Source organism: Salmo trutta, chromosome 26 (assembly GCF_901001165.1).
Source record: "Salmo trutta chromosome 26, fSalTru1.1, whole genome shotgun sequence".
NCBI lineage: Eukaryota > Metazoa > Chordata > Actinopteri > Salmoniformes > Salmonidae > Salmo > Salmo trutta.
In genome coordinates, this window is record NC_042982.1 from 11,574,725 (window position 1) to 11,592,896 (window position 18,172).

Sequence of the window (18,172 nt, forward strand, 5' to 3'; positions counted from 1 at the left end):
TCAATCAATCCGATTACAAGCTCTCCACCATGGCCAAGACCAAAGAGCTCTCCAAGGATGTCAGGGACAAGATTGTAGACCTACACAAGGCCGGAAGTGTTCGGTGGGAATGCTAGTCACATGCTAATGTAAAAAGCTGGTTTTTGATATAAATATGAACTTGATTGAACAAAACATGCATGTATTGTATAACATAATGTCCTAGGAGTGTCATCTGATGAAGATCATCAAAGGTTAGTGCTGCATTTAGCTGTGGTTTTGTTTTTTGTGACATTATATGCTAGCTTGAAAAATGGGTGTCTGATTATTTCTGGCTGGGTACTCTGCTGACATAATCTAATGTTTTACTTTCGTTGTAAAGCCTTTTTGAAATCGGACAGTGTAGTTAGATTAACGAGAGTCTTGTCTTTAAAATGGTGTAAAATAGTCATATGTTTGAGAAATTGAAGTAATAGCATTTTTGAGGTATTTGTATTTCGCGCCACGGGATTCCACTGGCTGTTGACTAGGGTGGGACGCAAACGTTCCACCTAGCCCAGAGAGGTTAAGGTCCTGGAGTGGCCTAGCCAGTCTCCAGACCTTAATCCCATAGAAAATCTGTGGAGGGAGCTGAAGGTTCGAGTTGCCAAACGTCAGCCTCGAAACCTTAATGACTTGGAGAAGATCTGCAAAGAGGAGTGGGACAAAATCCCTCCTGAGATGTGTGCAAACCTGGTGGCCAACTACAAGAAACGTCTGACCTCTGTGATTGCCAACAGGGGTTTTGCCACCAAGTACTAAGTCATGTTTTGCAGAGGGGTCAAATACTTGTTTCCCTCATTAAAATGCTTATTTCCTCATTAAATAACATTTTTGACATGCGTTTTTGTGGATTTTTTGTTGTTGTTATTCTGTCTCTCACTGTTCAAATAAACCTACTATTAAAATTATAGACTGATCATTTCTTTGTAAGTGGGCAAACGTACAAAATTAGCAGGGGATCAAATACTTTTTTCCCCCACTGTGTAAAAGCCCTGGAAAGCCCTGTAAGTTTCACTGAGGAACGCGATGAGTCCATGGAAGCGTTCATTCACTGGGATGTTGTTTATACACTCGACTATTGATTGGATGGGGGCTTTAATGCTGAAATCAACTAAACATGTCCACCCCTGGCTTGTTGTCCCACATAATTATCAAGCAAGGTTAATTTGTTCAGCCTCTCCATTTTGGAAGCGTCAATAACATTGTGCCGGGGTCCTTTGGTGGGCTGTGGTAATGGGGGAAATGGAAGTTGAAAGACCCAGGGGTTTACACTCTGCCTCTCCCCTTACCTTTGTAGAGCTCTGTTAATCTAGTTGCATTTAGGATGTTAGGTTCAAATTTTTCAGAGTAAAACTCAACGGACAATATGAAAGCCTAAACCAAGTTTATACTTCCCAGAGGGTCAATACAGCTGCATTAGACAAAGACATATTCACACAAGCACTGATATTTAACCCTTCCTCTTAGGCTGAGTCTCCTACTACACATCTGAACAAACATCGTATCTTTACTGCTAGGCAGGAAACTAAGTGATATGGCCATAAACATTTCTTTCTCCCTTAACGTGACTTGACCTGACCCCGACCCCTTTCATCACTAGTCCCGTGTTTTTGCAACGCCAGGGTTGTGGGTTCGTATTCCCACGGGGGACCAGTACAGAAACAATAAATAAAATTAAAAAATGTATGAAATGTATGCATTCACTACTGTAAGTCGCTCTGGATAAGAATGTCTGCTAAATGACTAAAATGTAAATGTAAAACTCTCTCCCCTCAATGCCTGCCACATGTGATCGCTTTCACTCAGCACATTCCAAGTTCATATTTTTTTTTTAAATGTAACCTTTATTTAACTAGGAAAGTCAGTTAAGAACAAATTCTTATTTACAATGACGGCCTAGGAACAGTGGGTTAACTGTTCCTGTTCAGGGGCAGAATGACACGTTTTTACCTTGTCAGCTCGGGGATTCGATCTAGCAACCTTTACAGTTACTGGCCCAATACTCTAACCACTAGGCTACCTGCCACCCCCTTAATTACAACCACTATGTACCTTCCTCCTACAGATAACCATTAACTTCTGGTGTAGACCCTCTAAACCATAGCACTCAATAATTAACCCTATCCCAAGTTTGGGAGTTAGTACCCAGAATTCATCAAGAAGGATGGGGGAGTTGATACCTTTATTTAAGTAAACTAATGCATGATCAGGAAGCCCAGTTCAATGGTAAGAGATTCCATCAACACCTGTCACCAACACTAACCCATCCCTCAAAAGATCAGGCCCCACAAGGACCCAGATGGTAAGGGAATGAAGGAAATCCATTACATTAATATGAAGCCAACTCTTTTCTCTGTGCTGTGGTCTTTTTAAAGAGGCTTGATAAGCATTTCAGTGATTTATATGCTAATTCTTAAGGCAACACGTCATGCATTACCTGCTGTTCAATAAAATGGAAATGAGACTTATGAAAACATCTCTGTGCATTTCTTTAGTGTCACATTGTATATGACAGATATCATTTGGACCTCCAGGAGGTTACTATAATTCTGTTCCCTTTGCTACAGCCACTTCTTCAAGCGGTATTAGCAGCGCTGTTGGTGGATTAACATGGATTGTGATTTATAGCATTGTGAAATGAGATTACCCACATTATTTTGAGACGTTCAACATTTATGCTTAGTAACAATAAAAATGTAATCTAAATGGTTTATTTTTGCTGCACACTGGGTTGATCTGAGAGGAAGTGTAGCCATAGAGTTTCTGTAATAAAACGGAGCTGTGTCTTGAATTTCTCGTGTAAAATATGATTTCAATAATGTACAGACAAATAAAGTATTGGTTGATTTTCACTCACTGATAGAATAAAAGACCATGAACGAGAAGGTAAATACTTCCTTTCTGACTGTGCTAGCTACAGGAGTCACTACTTCATGTTCAGGCTTAGTAAAGGAATAGTTATTTCTTTATTGCACATCAGGATGTGTTTAATTTCCACAGAATTTGACACATTCACTATTTCAGTTCAACTAAATGCCTCCATCTCAAGTATAAATGTGAAGTCACACCCCCATCTCAAGTATAAATGTGAAGTCGCCCACACCCCGTTAAGACAGGGACTACTGCACCGTTGGGAGCCTGTAGACTTACCTTCCTCTTAAACGAGGGACATTCAGCCTGTCTCGTTCTTTGGCAGAAGAACGTGAAGAAACAGCATGTGCCAAAGTGTCTAACTGAACTAGAGAATCAGCGTCCGACGGTCCCCTCAGAGACATTCTCTCTCAGTCTGAGGAGGAACAACAGGAACTCAACCTCTCGGTGCACCACGATGGGTGTGTGCATTGTGTAAGCTATTCATTAGAGGGAACGTGCAATCGCTTTCAAAATGAGTGTAATGTTGGATAGCTTGATGGATTTGTTATTCATTAGATGGCTTGATGAATCTGTAATGTTATCCATTGTCACTGGATGTCCAATACAACAAAGGATAAAAGGGACATTCATTAATGGGACAGCGGCACACACCCAGATTTTAGGCTTATATGAATGAACTAGAAAGAGAGAGGTTCTTATCTTTCCAAGGCCTAACAATGCTTCACTGGAAGAAACTCTACTGCAATTCATAATGGTCTGTAGGCGACGTGAATGCACGTCCATCAACTAATATACATCATAGGTTTTTTCCAGTAATCTAATTAGTGTAATATCTGCAGATACAGCCTCTTCTGGGGGGGAGGTGTGTTGTTCAGTAGACGATTACGTTTGGCAATGTCTGAAGATACATTAACATCAATCTTATTGAGGATCGACCTTGTGGAATTACAGAATTACCTGTATTATGTTTGCAGGGAAAGAAATTAATTATCCAAGCTAATTCCTCTAGCATTTATCCACTTAGGGGTATAAACACTGATCTATCGCCCCATAAGTCTGCAGACATAATTGCATAGTGCAGTTTAGTAACCTATTTTAGAGACATCCCTACGATTAGTCTGGATACAAGAGTTTGGAGAAACATATCATTGTGAATTTAACAGGCTATGTTAAACTACTGTGTAGCTGTGCTCTGTCTCTCTCTTTATCTCCTTCCCACCCACAACGAAAGCCTATCCCACAAATACATAGCATTAAACCACATGTCAGAGAGTGATAAAGAAAACCTTTTTCAGCATCTTTTAAGAAAAGTCAGGTGGAAAACTACTTCCATTTCTGCACGACAATTTAAACCTTTTTAAATAATCATCACTGGTTCACTGATGTACTGTACATGTGGGCTCGAGAGAGAATAAAAAAACAGTCCCATTTTCAGATCAAAGAATAAAACAATTAAATATCCTAAAGGATGATTTTGACTTAGACTGGAGTGCCAAGCTCTGTGCACAGTACACACCCTTAGATCAGCAACAAGGTCAAACAGTGACAAATAAAATAATCATCAGTGGGTGGTAAAAAATGGTTGATGGCTGCTCACTTTAAAAACCCTCTAAAACTGCTGATACCAAAAAAGACTGAGGAAGTGGTGTACTGTGAGAGAGGCGTCTAAGTGACTGTTGTTGACTGGCTTACTGAATACTGATTGTCAAACAGAGCTGTGTGGCACCTGGAAAGGGATGGTGTAGTTAGTTACCATAGGTCATGCATTAGTAATTGCTCGTCACACACTGATAATGTAATAGGGTACTTAGTAGATTTGTATTTTTTTTATTTAACTAGGCAAGTCAGGACAAATTCTTATTTACAATGACGGCCTACCAAAAGGCAAAAGGTCTCCTGCGGGGATGGGGGCTGGGACTAACATTTTTTAATAAAAATATAGGACAAAACACACATCACGACAAGAGAGACAACATTACATAAAGAGAGACCTAAGACAACAACATAGCAAGGCAGCAACACATGACAACACAGCACAGTAGCAACACAACATGGTAGCAGCACAACATGGTAGCAGCACAAAACATGGTACAAACATTATTGGGCACAGACAACAACACAAAGGGCAAGAAGGTAGAGACAACAATACATCACGCTAAGCAGCCACGACTGTCAGTAAGAGTGTCCATGATTGAGTCTTTGAATGAAGAGATTGAGATAAAACGGTCCAGTTTGAGTGTTTGTTGCAGCTCGTTCCAGTCACTAGCTGCAGCGAACTGAAAAGACGAGCGACCAAGGGTTGTGTGTGCTCTGGGGACCTTCAGCAGAATGTGACCGGCAGAATGGGAGATGTATGTGGAGGATGAGGGCTGCAGTAGATATCTCAGATAGGCCTCACTCCCCCCTAAGAGGGTTTTATAAATAAGCGTCAACCAGTGGGTCTTGCGATGGGTATACAGAGATGACCAGTTTACAGAGGAGTATAGAGTGCAGTGATGTGTCCTATAAGGAGCATTGGTGGCAAATCTGATGGCTGAATGAAGAACATCTAGCCGCTCGAGAGCACCCTGACCTGCCGATCTATAAATTACTTCTCCGTAATCTAGCATGGGTAGGATGGTCATCTGAATCAGGATTAGTTTGGCAGCTGGGGTGAAAGAGGAGCGATTACGATAGAGGAAACCAAGTCAAGATTTAATTTTAGCCTGCAGCTTTGATATGTGCTGAGAGAAGGACAGCGTACCGTCTAGCCATCAAAGGCAGTAAGCCTCTTGTCAACCCTAAAGTTGGTGCTGTAATAACAGGTTTCATTCTTAAAGATCTATGAACTATGTATGAGGTACATAGTCTATTACATACGTTTTATCTCTGGACTTCAGCTGTGAATGTTCTGGAGAACAAGCAACAGGAAGTACAGTATTCCTGTACTAATGTCCTCAAAAGCACATTTCAGCATATTTTTATAGTAAGTATGGGTTTCCTTTGCCCCTCTGAATGCTATATTTACCACTTTTTTCTTTTATAAATGAAAATACAACACGATTCTTGGTCATATGACTAACGGTAGTGGACGGTGCCCAGTCCATTGTTTTTCCATTATGGAAGGCTCTCTGTGAGTCCTGAACTCCAGAGCATTGCAACTGGCTCAGAACACTCAGCACTTTTCATCACTAGACAACAGTTACCTGCAAATGATGATGTAACGTCTCAGAGAATTCCCCCATCTTAATCAGGATTAACACTCAATGGCTACTATTGATGCCATTATTACTCGTCCAGCACTGTCTACCTTTTTCATTGTGTTACAAATAGCTTTAATTCTGCTAAGACAGGCCTGGAACCCCTCCATTAATTACTACCACTAGCTTTTCTTTCTCTTTTCCTCAAAGCCTCAATACTAGCCAGATTAGTCTGCTCATATAGTCAGTTATAGCCCTCTCACAGCTGATTCAATGCTAGGACACTGCATAATAAACTAGCCGAAATGCTTTACTTTGCTGTTAGTTTTGGATCTCTGAGAGCAGTGAGTGTGATCAGCTTCTAGACTACGTTTGTATTTTTTTTGTCATAAGAGTCAGATCTGATATTTTACTTTAGATCATTTTCATTTTGTATAATTTTCACATTAAACTAAACTATATGCTAAATGCAACGCATCACCAGGGATGGGCTCTTTTCAGTGAACATTTCAGGAAACCAATGTTGAAATCAGGGGATTCTAGAGATTAGATTATCGGAGGCATCAGGATAGGACCTAAAGCCAGTGCACTTTTCCCCAGAGTCCTACTAAACCCATTACTTTCCAGGGTTGCCATTTGATTAACAGTGGTTATTGATTCTCAGAGGAAATAGTCAAGCAGAACATCACCTGATCAAAGCTGTCAACTCCCTAATGGGGGAGAGCTACTGGAAACAATTGTGGGAGGGAGGCCACACCAGGGAGGAGGGAGGTGACATTTTCTTAATGTAAAACCTGAACACACATTCCTGTGTGTTGTGTTTGGTTCATTTATAACTCTTATTAGCCCCAGGGCTTATATGTTATGCCTAAACAATAGAGATGAATTAAAGCCAAACTTCCACATATTTGTACAGTATTTTGTGGACAGTAGGGGGTTTATACAAAGCCTATGTATAAAAATAGGCCAACATCATCAACGTTGGGTTTAGGAATGATTCAATTTTTGAAAATGCAATATAATAATAATAATGATCTGTTAAGCATTTTCTTTTATTATGTTTTTTGAGAAAGCTTTTGTGGACCTTCTCCCCCCAGCTTGCAAGGTGCTATGGTATGGTGCTACCTTGTAACTGGGAGCAAGGTAAAAACCCACCAGGCACAATGACAGTGATCTAGGGAACATTCTAGTAATCATAAGAGCTCTGATGGCTCTGTTGTTGGGTAGGTGCCTGCCAGAGGGCCACGGGTGGTTCTGGGGGATGGATATGAGACTGTGGATAGGAGAGTGGAGAGTTAATTGGCACACAGCAGAGACACTGACTTCCAGCACCAGGACAATTGACAGTGCCAGAGGTGAGCCATCACCCGCACAGAACACCCTGCCAGAGGTGAAATAGCATGCTGTCAGAGGGGACGAACCACACAACTGGCATACAAGGGCAAGCTGGGCTGCCCAAGGAAAAAATAACCAGGCTGGCGCTGCCACACAAGCCCTAAAGGGAGGTGCCACGGTGGCATGACACGTGCAACAACAATCTGTCCCATAAGATGGATAACAGGCTGGCATAGAGAAGATGTTAGGTGGTAGAAGCCAACCTGGCACCAAGGACTCCACCCCCATAGGTGAATAGCTTGGCTGAAGCGTGTTTCACTGCTCTGTGAGTTGAGCCAGAGATAGAGCTGTGAGCTCTGAGGTGGAACACACAGAGGTGTTAGGAATATTATGGATTCCTGCGGTTTCCTGTCAGTGCCCCAGGAGAAGCTTCAGGCTCCCCGGTCACAATTGAGTGACAGGTGGGTTTTAAATAATTAATAACTTGACAAGTGAACTATAAAACTTATTCCAGAAAACGTATGGTACATGCACAGATAAATAGGAAACTTTTTTTTTATGTTAAACATGTCAAACTCGTAGGCAGAGGGAGCAAATGTTGAAATGGACTGACAATAAGTCTTAAGGACACCAATCAATATTATATTTTAAATCAGTGCTGTTTCTCAGTGCACACACATGGCATTTCATTTTAAAACTGGTCTGTGTCGGAACAACAAATGCAACAGCACTTTCTACTGTATGTGAACATTTATGGTAAAAAGTCGTAGCACTTTTTAAAGCGCCATTGGGGGACTAAAATGGGAGCCCAAACAGTTCGATGCTTCCTTTACCAAACACCCACAGTATGTTCCTCACATTAACACAGTGACAGCTGTGCCTGAAATCACTGTTGCAAGATTAATAAGGATTTGATGGAATAGAACCGTTTTCTCTAAAGAGATTATTATCATTATTCAATTCGCCATAATTTTATTAAGAAATAATGAAAGAATGGTCAATTAATCAGAGACTCTTTGATCCAGATTATGTTTTATGCAGTCACCAAATGGGCTGTATTATATACAGTAAAAACGTTTTTATTATCATGTGACTGTAGAAAAACTTCTAATCAGACTTGTCTCTATTGTTTGAGCCACACCTCCAAACATCAGTGTATAGAATGCAAATGCATAATATAATATAATATAATATAAAATGGCACTTAGTGTCCAAGACGATAAAAAAAAACGCTAACTGTTTCTAACCACTGGAGATAGTGGTAATTCACCCTCTACAGGGAACATTTTATCACTTTCACATCAGTAAAGTACAAAAAAGACCATGTGATGAAGCTGCCCTTTGACTCCACCCAGACTCTCCTGACTGGGCACTGCCTGCCTGGCACAGAGACTGGCAGATGTGCTGGACCTGAGGTTGGCGAACAAGAGGCTTTATCACAGGCATCAGGCCATAGGATTAGGAATTAGAATACTGGAATGGATATGAACCTTCTTATGATGGTCCAATGGTCAGCCATGTTGGTTAGGGTGTTGGTCAACTATGATTTGCCAGTGCTATGATAAGATATTGTGTAAAAGGCCTCCCGAATGGCACAGCGGTCTAAGGCACTGCATCGCAGTGATCCCAGGCTGTGTCACAACCGGCCGTGATCGGGAGTCGCATAGGGCGGCGCACAATTGGGGCGGGGCACAATTGGCCCAGTGTCATGAGGGTTTGGCCGGGGGGGCTTTACTTGGCTCATCGCGCTCTAGCGACTTCTTGTGTTGGGCAGGGCGCATGCAGGCTGACCACGGTCGTCGGTTGAACGGTGTTTCCTCTGACACATTTGTGTGGCTGGCTTCCAGGTTAAATCAAATCAAATTTTATTGGTCACATACACATGGTTAGCAGATGTTAACGCGAGTGTAGCGAAATGCTTGTGCTTCTAGTTCCGACCATGCAGTAATATCTAACAAGCAAACTAACAATTTCACATCTACCTTTTACACAGTGTAAAGGAATGAATAAGAATCTGTACATATACAGTTGAAGTGGGAAGTTATGTTCTACTTCCGGTTTGGAGCGAGCAGTCGCACTACGCTTCACTCCACAGGTAATATTACACTTCACTACATTACAACGGTTTGATTTGTTTGATCCGAGCAATTCTTTTCTTAGCTAGCTACATAGCCGTCTCTGTATCAAAGATAATCGTGTAGCTTAGAGTAATTATCGAAGTTAGCTATCTTCGTCCTCCTAACGTAGTCATCACTGCTAGCTAGCTAGTCAACACTGCTAGCTAGCCAACCAGCCAACTTCCACCGACTAGCAGCACTGTAGAATCTATTACATTACAACGGAACGACTTGACTAGTGTAGTGTTAGTGAGCCAGCTACATAGTTGTCTTTGCATCTAAGATAATTGTGTAGTTTAGAGTAATTATTAGTATCTAGCCAGCCGCGACGCCAGACTTAGTCAACACACCTAGTCTTCATTAACCCACTGCTAGCTAGCTAGCCAACAGCTAGCCAACCTTTACCGACTAGCAGCGCTCTAGACACTAATACTTTACAACGGAACGACTTGATTAGTGTAGTGTTAGTGAGCCAGCTACATAGTTGTCTTTGCTGTCTTTGCATCTAAGATAATTGTGTAGTTTAGAGTAATTATTAGTAACTAGCCAGCCGCGACGCCAGACGTAGTCAACACACCTAGTCATCATTAACCCACTGCTAGCTAGCTAGCAAACAGCTAGCCAACCGTTACCGACTAGCAGCGCTGTAGATACCAATACTTTACAACGGAACGATTTGACTAGTGCAGTGTTGGCTAGCTAGCTACATAGTTGTCTTTGTCATAGCTTGATAATTGTGTAGTTTAGTAATTACCGAGGTTAGCTAGCCAGCTATTGCCGTCCCCCGCGACGCCATTTTTTCCAAACCCAGCCAACTAGTAACACTGTAGAAACTAAATACATTACAAAGGAACGTCTTGATTAGTGTTATGTTAGCTAGCTACAAAGTTGCTTTTGTATCATGACAAGGTGTAGTACTGAAACTATCGAGGTCACCTAGCCAGCTACACCTAGCCAGCTACACGGTCAAACAAAGTCAACAACGCAGCCACTGCTAGCTAGCCTACTCCACCAGCCAGCAGTACTGTATCATTTTCGTCATTTTAGTCAATAAGATTTTTTGCAACGTAAGCTTAACTTTCTGAACATTCGAGACGTGTAGTCCACTTGTCATTCCAATCTCCTTTGCATTAGCGTAGCCTCTTCTGTAGCTTGTCAACTATGTGTCTGTCTATCCCTGTTCTCTCCCCTCTGCACAGGCCATACAAACGCTTCACACCGCGTGGCCGCTGCCACTCTAACCTGGTGGTCCCAGCGCGCACGACCCACGTGGAGTTCCAGGTCTCCGGCAGCCTCTGGAACTGCCGGTCTGCGGCCAACAAGGCTGAGTTCATCTCAGCCTATGCTACCCTCCAGTCCCTAGACTTCCTGGCGCTGACGGAAACATGGATCACCACAGATAACACTGCTACTCCTACTGCTCTCTCCTCGTCTGCCCACGTGTTCTCGCATACCCCTAGAGCATCGAGCCAGCGGGGTGGTGGCACTGGAATCCTCATCTCTCCCAAGTGGACATTCTCTCTTTCTCCCCTGACCCATCTGTCTATCTCCTCATTTGAATTCCATGCTGTCACAGTTACCAGCCCTTTCAAGCTTAACATCCTCATCATTTATCGCCCTCCAGGTTCCCTTGGAGAGTTCATCAATGAGCTTGACGCCTTGATAAGTTCCTTCCCTGAGGATGGCTCACCTCTCACAGTTCTGGGTGACTTTAACCTCCCCACGTCTACCTTCGACTCATTCCTCTCTGCCTCCTTCTTTCCACTCCTCTCCTCTTTTGACCTCACCCTCTCACCTTCCCCCCCTACTCACAAGGCAGGCAATACGCTTGACCTCATCTTTACTAGATACTGTTCTTCCACTAATCTCATTGCAACTCCTCTCCAAGTCTCCGACCACTACCATGTATCCTTTTCCCTCTCGCTCTCATCAAAAACTTCTCACTCTGCCCCTACTCGGATGGTATTGCGCCGTCCCAACCTTCGCTCTCTCTCTCCTGCTACTCTCTCCTCTTCCATCCTATCATCTCTTCCCTCTGCTCAAACCTTCTCCAACCTATCTCCTGATTTTGCCTCCTCAACCCTCCTCTCCTCCCTCTCTGCATCCTTTGATGAGATGATATATTGGGCGTCATGATGAGATATTGGGTGTAGATTGATGAGGAACATTTGTATTTAATCCATTTTAATATAAAGCTGTAACGAAACAAAATGTGCAAAAAGTCAAGAGGTCTGAATACTTTCCGAATGCACTGTATACACTATATATACAAAAGTATGTGGACACCACTTCAAATTAGTGGATTTGGCTATTTCAGCCATACCCGTTGCTGACAGGTGTATATAATCAAGCACACAGCCATGCAATCTCCATAGACAAGCATTGGCAGTAGAATGGCCTTACTTACGAGCTCAGTGACTTTCAATGTGGCACCGTGATAGGATGCCACCTTTCCAACAAGTCAATTCATCAAATGTATGCCCTGCTACAGCTGCCCCGGTCAACTGTAAGTGCTGTTATTGTGAAGTGGAAACATCTAGGAGCAACAACAGCTCAGCCGCGAAGTGGTGGGTCACACATGCTCACAGAGCGGGACCACTGAGTGCTGAAGAGCCTATGTCTTCGGTTGTATCACTCACTACTGAGTTCCAAACTGTCTCCAGAAGCAACATCAGCACATGAACTGTTCGTCGGGAGCTTCATGAAATGTGTTTCCAAGGCCGAGCAGCCGCACGCAAGCCTAAGATCACCATGCGCAATGCCAAGCAAAATGCCAAGTGGTGTAAAGCTCGCCGCCATTGGACTGGAGCAGTGGAAATACGTTCCCTGGAATTATGAATCACGATTCACCATCTGGCAGTCCGACGGACGAATCTGGGTTTGGCCGATACCGAGAGCTCTACCTGCCCCAATGCATAGTGCCAACTGTAAAGTTTTGTGAAGGAGGAATAATAGTCTGTGGATGTTTTCATGGTTTAGGCTAGGCCCTTTAGTTCCAGTGAAGGGAAATCTTAAAGCTACAGCATACAATGTGCTTCCAACTTTGAGGCAATAGTTTGGAGAAGGCCCTTTCCTGTTTCAGCATGACAATGCCCTGTGCACAAAGTGAGGTTCGTACAGAAATTGTTTGTCGAAATCAATGAAGAAGAACTTGACTGGCCTGCAGAGCCCTGACCTCAACCCCATCAAACATCTTTGGGATGAATTGGAATGCTGAATGCGAGCCAGGCCTAATCGCCCAACATCAGTGCCCGACCTCACTAATGCTCGTGGCTGAATGGAAGCAAGTCCCGGCAGCAATGTTTCAACATCTAGTGGAAAGCCTTCTCAGAAGAGTGGAGGATGTTATCCTCTTTGGGCTAGGGGGCAGTATTTTCACATCCGGATGAAAAGCGTGCCCAAAGTAAACTGCCTGCTACTCAGGCCCAGAAGCTAGGATATGCATATTATTAGTAGATTTGGATAGAAACCACTCTGAAGTTTCTAAAACTGTTTGAGTAATGTCTGTGAGTAGAACAGACTGATTTGGCAGGTGAAACCCTGAGCACAATCCATCCAGGGAAAAACATTTTTGAGCTCAATGTGTTTTCCATTAGGTTTCTATGGTAAGCCCTTTTTAATAGGAATATGCTTGCAGTTCCCATGGCTTCCACTAGATGTCAACAGTCTTTAGAAATTGGTTGATGTTTTTCTTTTGAGAAATGAAGAAGTAGTTCTTTCCATGTGTCACTCAGATGGACTCAAGTCTTTTGTTGAGCACAGTATATCCCGTCTTAAATTGTATCGCTTATTTATGTTTTAGGATACCTAAATTTGGATTAGGAACGTTGTTTGAAATGTTTGGACCAAGTTTACAGGTAACTTATTAGATACTCATTAGATACTTTGTAGTCATTAGTTGGGCGAGTTGGAACCGGTGTATTTCGGTGTATTTCTGAATCAAACGCGCCAAATAAATGGACATTTTGGGGATATAAAGAAGGAATTTATCGAACAAAAGGACCGTTCGTGATGTTTCTGAGACATTTTGGAGTGCCAACAGAAGAAGATCTTCAAAGGTAAGGCATGAATTATATCGTTATTTCTGACTTTTGTGTCGCACCTGGCTGGTTGAAATATGATTTTCATGTGTTTGTATGCGGGGTGCTGTCCTAAGATAATCGCATGGTCTGCTTTCGCCGTAAAGCCTTTTTGAAATCTGACACTGCGGCTGGATTAACAAGAAGTTAAGCTGCTTTAGATGTATAACACTTGTATGTTTTATGAATTCTTAATATGAGTATTTCTGTTTTTGAATTTGGCGCGCTGCAATTTCACTGGATGTTGTCAAATCAATCCCGTTAACAGGATTCGAAGGGGAATGGGGGTGAAGGGATCCCCTAAAGCAGCAAAGGGGGGACCAACTCTATATTAATGCCCATGATTTTAGAATGAGACGTTCGACGAGCAGGTGTCCACATACCTTTAATCATGTAGTGTATTGTAGAGGCTATTTATACAAATCATGTGTATAAAACCCATTTAAACTGTATTTATAATTGTATGACTATTTTAGGTTGACTATAATTCCATTACACAACTTCTGATGCATCACGTCTTACATTTATTTTCCTACATAAGAAAAAGCAGGAAATGAATCACCTACTCCCATTCATTCCAATTAGACTGATTTTGGATTTCTCAATGACAAGGTGGCCGGCATTTTTGCCCCATTATGGAAATTTGAGGGTTTATGATATATCCTCTTAAATTACTAGAGGGGCTCTCTATGCATCTGGCAGAGCAGAGTGGGAGGGCCTCGACTCCAACCTAGGAACCAAGCAGCCATGAGTGGAGCAGGTTTGTGAACCAGCCCACATGTGACCTAGGCCAGCAGTGCTTCAAGCACAACCATCCTCTTACCCTGCAGACTGCTCCCTCTCCGTTTCTGACCCGTTTTCACCTCAACCCCCTGGCTCTCAGCAAAATAGTTGCTATTCAGATCTTGTATTGCATTATTTCCATGACCAGGGCGGCGAGAGTAGAATACCGTTCCCTCAGACGCATCTCACAATAAATATTTATGAACACATTTGAATAATATGCTTTTGTAATTACAAAATGTGTATCTGTGCAAAAAAAAAGTATCCAAAGAAGAGAATGGCATCGTGCTCAGGAAAGGGAAATCTTCAGATGTGAATTTGATTAATTCGGGGTCATGCATGGTTAAGTGGCTTGGAAACTAGGTGGATGCTCATGAGCAAAGCCCAGCACACCTGGGTAACTATTTGGGAAAAGAGAATATATCCAACCTATCAATGATTCTCCAGCTGCGCTAAAAAATAATGCCTGTGTGGCAGAAGCCAAGGCTACCTTACCTCCAGCTCAGTATGCAAGGCTTGGGTTTATGCTTCAGTGTCACATGCCTTGGTATCTTTTGTCATATCTTAGGTATAGATCCAGGTGGGACCTAGTTTGGGTTCTCCACGATATACAGTATTACTTCTGTTTTCTCTTTAAAGGAGAATGTGCATTTATGGGACAGCCGGACAAATAGCAAATATCCACTTCATGTGCAAAAGTCATATCGGGCATATGGTCGATTTTGGAGTGACGCATGCTGCATTTCCCAGGGTGTAACACATTGCATTGTGCGAAAAGTGGCACATTACAATGTGCAACACATGGCCCACTCTGGAAAGACACAGTGAGAGGGGCCAGGGGGATGACTGGAGTGGAGGAAGGAGAATATCATATCATGGGGGTGAGGAGGTGATTTAGTCAAAAGTTTGGACACACCTACTCATTCAAGGGTTTTAATAAATGTTTTACTATTTTATACATTGTGTAACCAGTAGTTCAAATGTAAGGGTACCTTCACCACCAGGGTCACTTAGCCCTAAGGCCGAAGCCACATGGAATTTCCGCAAAGGCGGGACTTCCGTCAGTACTGAGGGTTGTACTGAATGAGCTTTATAATTTTACTTATAAATCAATGTCAATGATAAATCAAACCTGTATAGGCTATTTGAGAATTAAACTTTAATTAACCTGACAGCCTTGTTAATCGAGGTTAATATTGAAACTTTTAAATTGTCTCATTTGTAGAAACCAATCACTTTGGATATTAACTGAAAGATCCACCTGAAAAGATTTGTAAGGCAATTTTAACTTCTTAGTTAAATTGAATGAGACCCATATCCAATCAGTGTAGATTGGTTGGATAAGATAGTGTACCCCGTTTCAATAGATGTGAACATATGGTCGATGTCACAGAACTAATTATTATTATTTATTTTTTAATATTACTGCCGATTCTTCACCACCAGCGGTCACTGATCGCAGAAAGCTGAACCCAAACGGGAGTCCAAAGGAGGCGGAACTTCCGTTTTCCCCAGCACAAGGTGTCGCCCTGTGAACAAAGGAAAAAATGGCTGCTTTCTCTTTGATTGCTATAGCATCTCGTGCACAGAGAGTGTCAATCTTTGAATATTCTTCACCATGCATCTTCAACAGATATCTCACCATTTACTTCATTAAGTTTTCATTTTTTCCACCTAATTCTTCCATAGCTGATTTATGGTTTAGTTGTATGGTGTGTAGTCATTATGAAACAAGTCCCATTTTTATTCCGCTAGCATTGTAAACACGGTAACTCTTATAGACCTACAAGGAGCTATTTGAAAATAATCAATATTAACATTGGTGGGGTTCAAAGGCATCTCTTTTTCTTGGCTGATTAGCAATAGCTTGTTCAGTTTGACCCACATAGAGTGAAGTCAATGGCCCATATAATAGTGCTTGTAAGGAAGTGATAGTAATGGTGTTTTTTCCAAACTAGCTGGCATCCCTATGAGGACTCTGTACTGTGAATGCAACAAACACAATCATTACTACCTAACTGCAAATTACCACAGAAATCACCCTGTGTGGAAGCTATCAAACATTAGTCAAGGAAAAAGATCATGACCATGAGGGGTGAACATTGTGTCCATAAAACACATGATTTGTCACTGCACATTCTTCTATTTCTCAGTCGGTAGGTGTTTCCGACTATGGCTGAAATAGACAAGAAATAGTGTAACAGGGAGGATGTCGCACCCAAATGACCAGAGTCTGACTGCTTTGTGAAAGAGGCTACTTAAGCACTGTGTTCTGTTGATGCATCATACACATTAGTTTATGGATGGGATGTTGTGATCATCATTTTACTGTCAGTTAGATTCTGTTAAATGTAAGACATGGGCTCGGAGGGTGATTTGAGTTCTGACTAAAGGATGTTCTATTCTGAGGACACAAACTGCTCTGGCGTTGGTCAGATGAGGGCCAGGTGTGGTGAGAACATGGTTCTAGTTGGATCCCCACTAGGATGAAAACAGTCTAATCTACAGTGTTGGAGAAACATGCTCTCTACCTCCTATATAAAGGGAGCTCAATCTGTTTCTCTTTATCACACCGGGCTGAAAACAATAATTTGAAAAATAACTGAAGGAAAAAGTGGGATTGAACTTTCAAAAGGTGTTTTTCTAAGACAATAGCCTTTCATATCAAGTGAAAAATGTGTGGAAAAAAAGTGGGAAAAAAGTGTTAAAAACCTCTCTGGGGTATGTGGGACGATTTCGTCCCACCTACGTAACAGCTACTGAAATTCCAGTGGCGCGATTTTTGAATCGTTAGAAATACTATTACTTCAATTTCTCAAACATATGACTATTTTACAGCTATTTAAAGACAAGAATCTCGTTAATCTAACCCCACTGTCCGATTTCAAAAAGGCTTTACAACGAAAGCAAAACATTAGATTATGTCAGCAGAGTGCCCAGCCAGAAAAAATCAGACAGCCATTTTTCAAGCTAGCATATCATGTCACATAAACCCAAACCACAGCTAAATGCAGCACTAACCTTTGATGATCTTCATCAGATGACACACCTAGGACATTATGTTATACAATACATGCATGTCTGTTCAATCAAGTTCATATTTATATCAAAAAACAGCTTTTTGCATTAGCATGTGACGTTCAGAAAACGCATAACCCCCGGCAAACTTCCGTTGAATTTACTAACAGTTTGCTAAATTACTCACGATAAACGTTCACAAAAAGCATAACAATTATTTTAAGTATTATAGATACATTACTCCTCTATGCACTCGATATGTCCGATTTTAAAATAGCTTTTCGGATGAAGCACATTTTGCAATAATCTAAGTACATAGCCCGGCATTACAGGGCTAGCTATTTAGACACCCACCCAGGTCAGCCTCCACCAAAATCACATTTCCTATAAGAAAAATGTTCTTACCTTGCTTGTTCTTCGTCAGAATACACTGCCAGGACTTCTACTTCAATAACAAATGTTGGTTTGGTCCCAAATAATCCATCGTTATATCCAAACAGCGACGTTTTGTTCGTGAGTTCTAGAATGCTTCTTCACGGTCCCGCGCATGGCGCATTGGCGTGTCAAAAATGTCTAAATATTCCATTACCGTACTTCGAAGCATGTCAACCGCTGTTTAAAACCAATTTTTATGCCATTTATGTCGTAGAGAAGTGATAATATTCCGACCGGGAGTATGCATTGAGCCTAAACAGCCGAATAAAATTTCTCCTCGGGAGCGACTCGTGCACGCGCCTCATTCAAAGGTCCTCTGAGCATCCACTTA

General features: G+C 42.0%; 1 protein-coding gene across 1 annotated transcript in view; it reads left to right on the forward strand.

Moving 5' to 3' along the window:
- The window catches only part of LOC115163124 (limbic system-associated membrane protein), a 1,234,562-nt gene that overhangs the window by 143,406 nt on the left and 1,072,984 nt on the right, over window positions 1-18,172 (forward strand). The window lies entirely within an intron of this gene.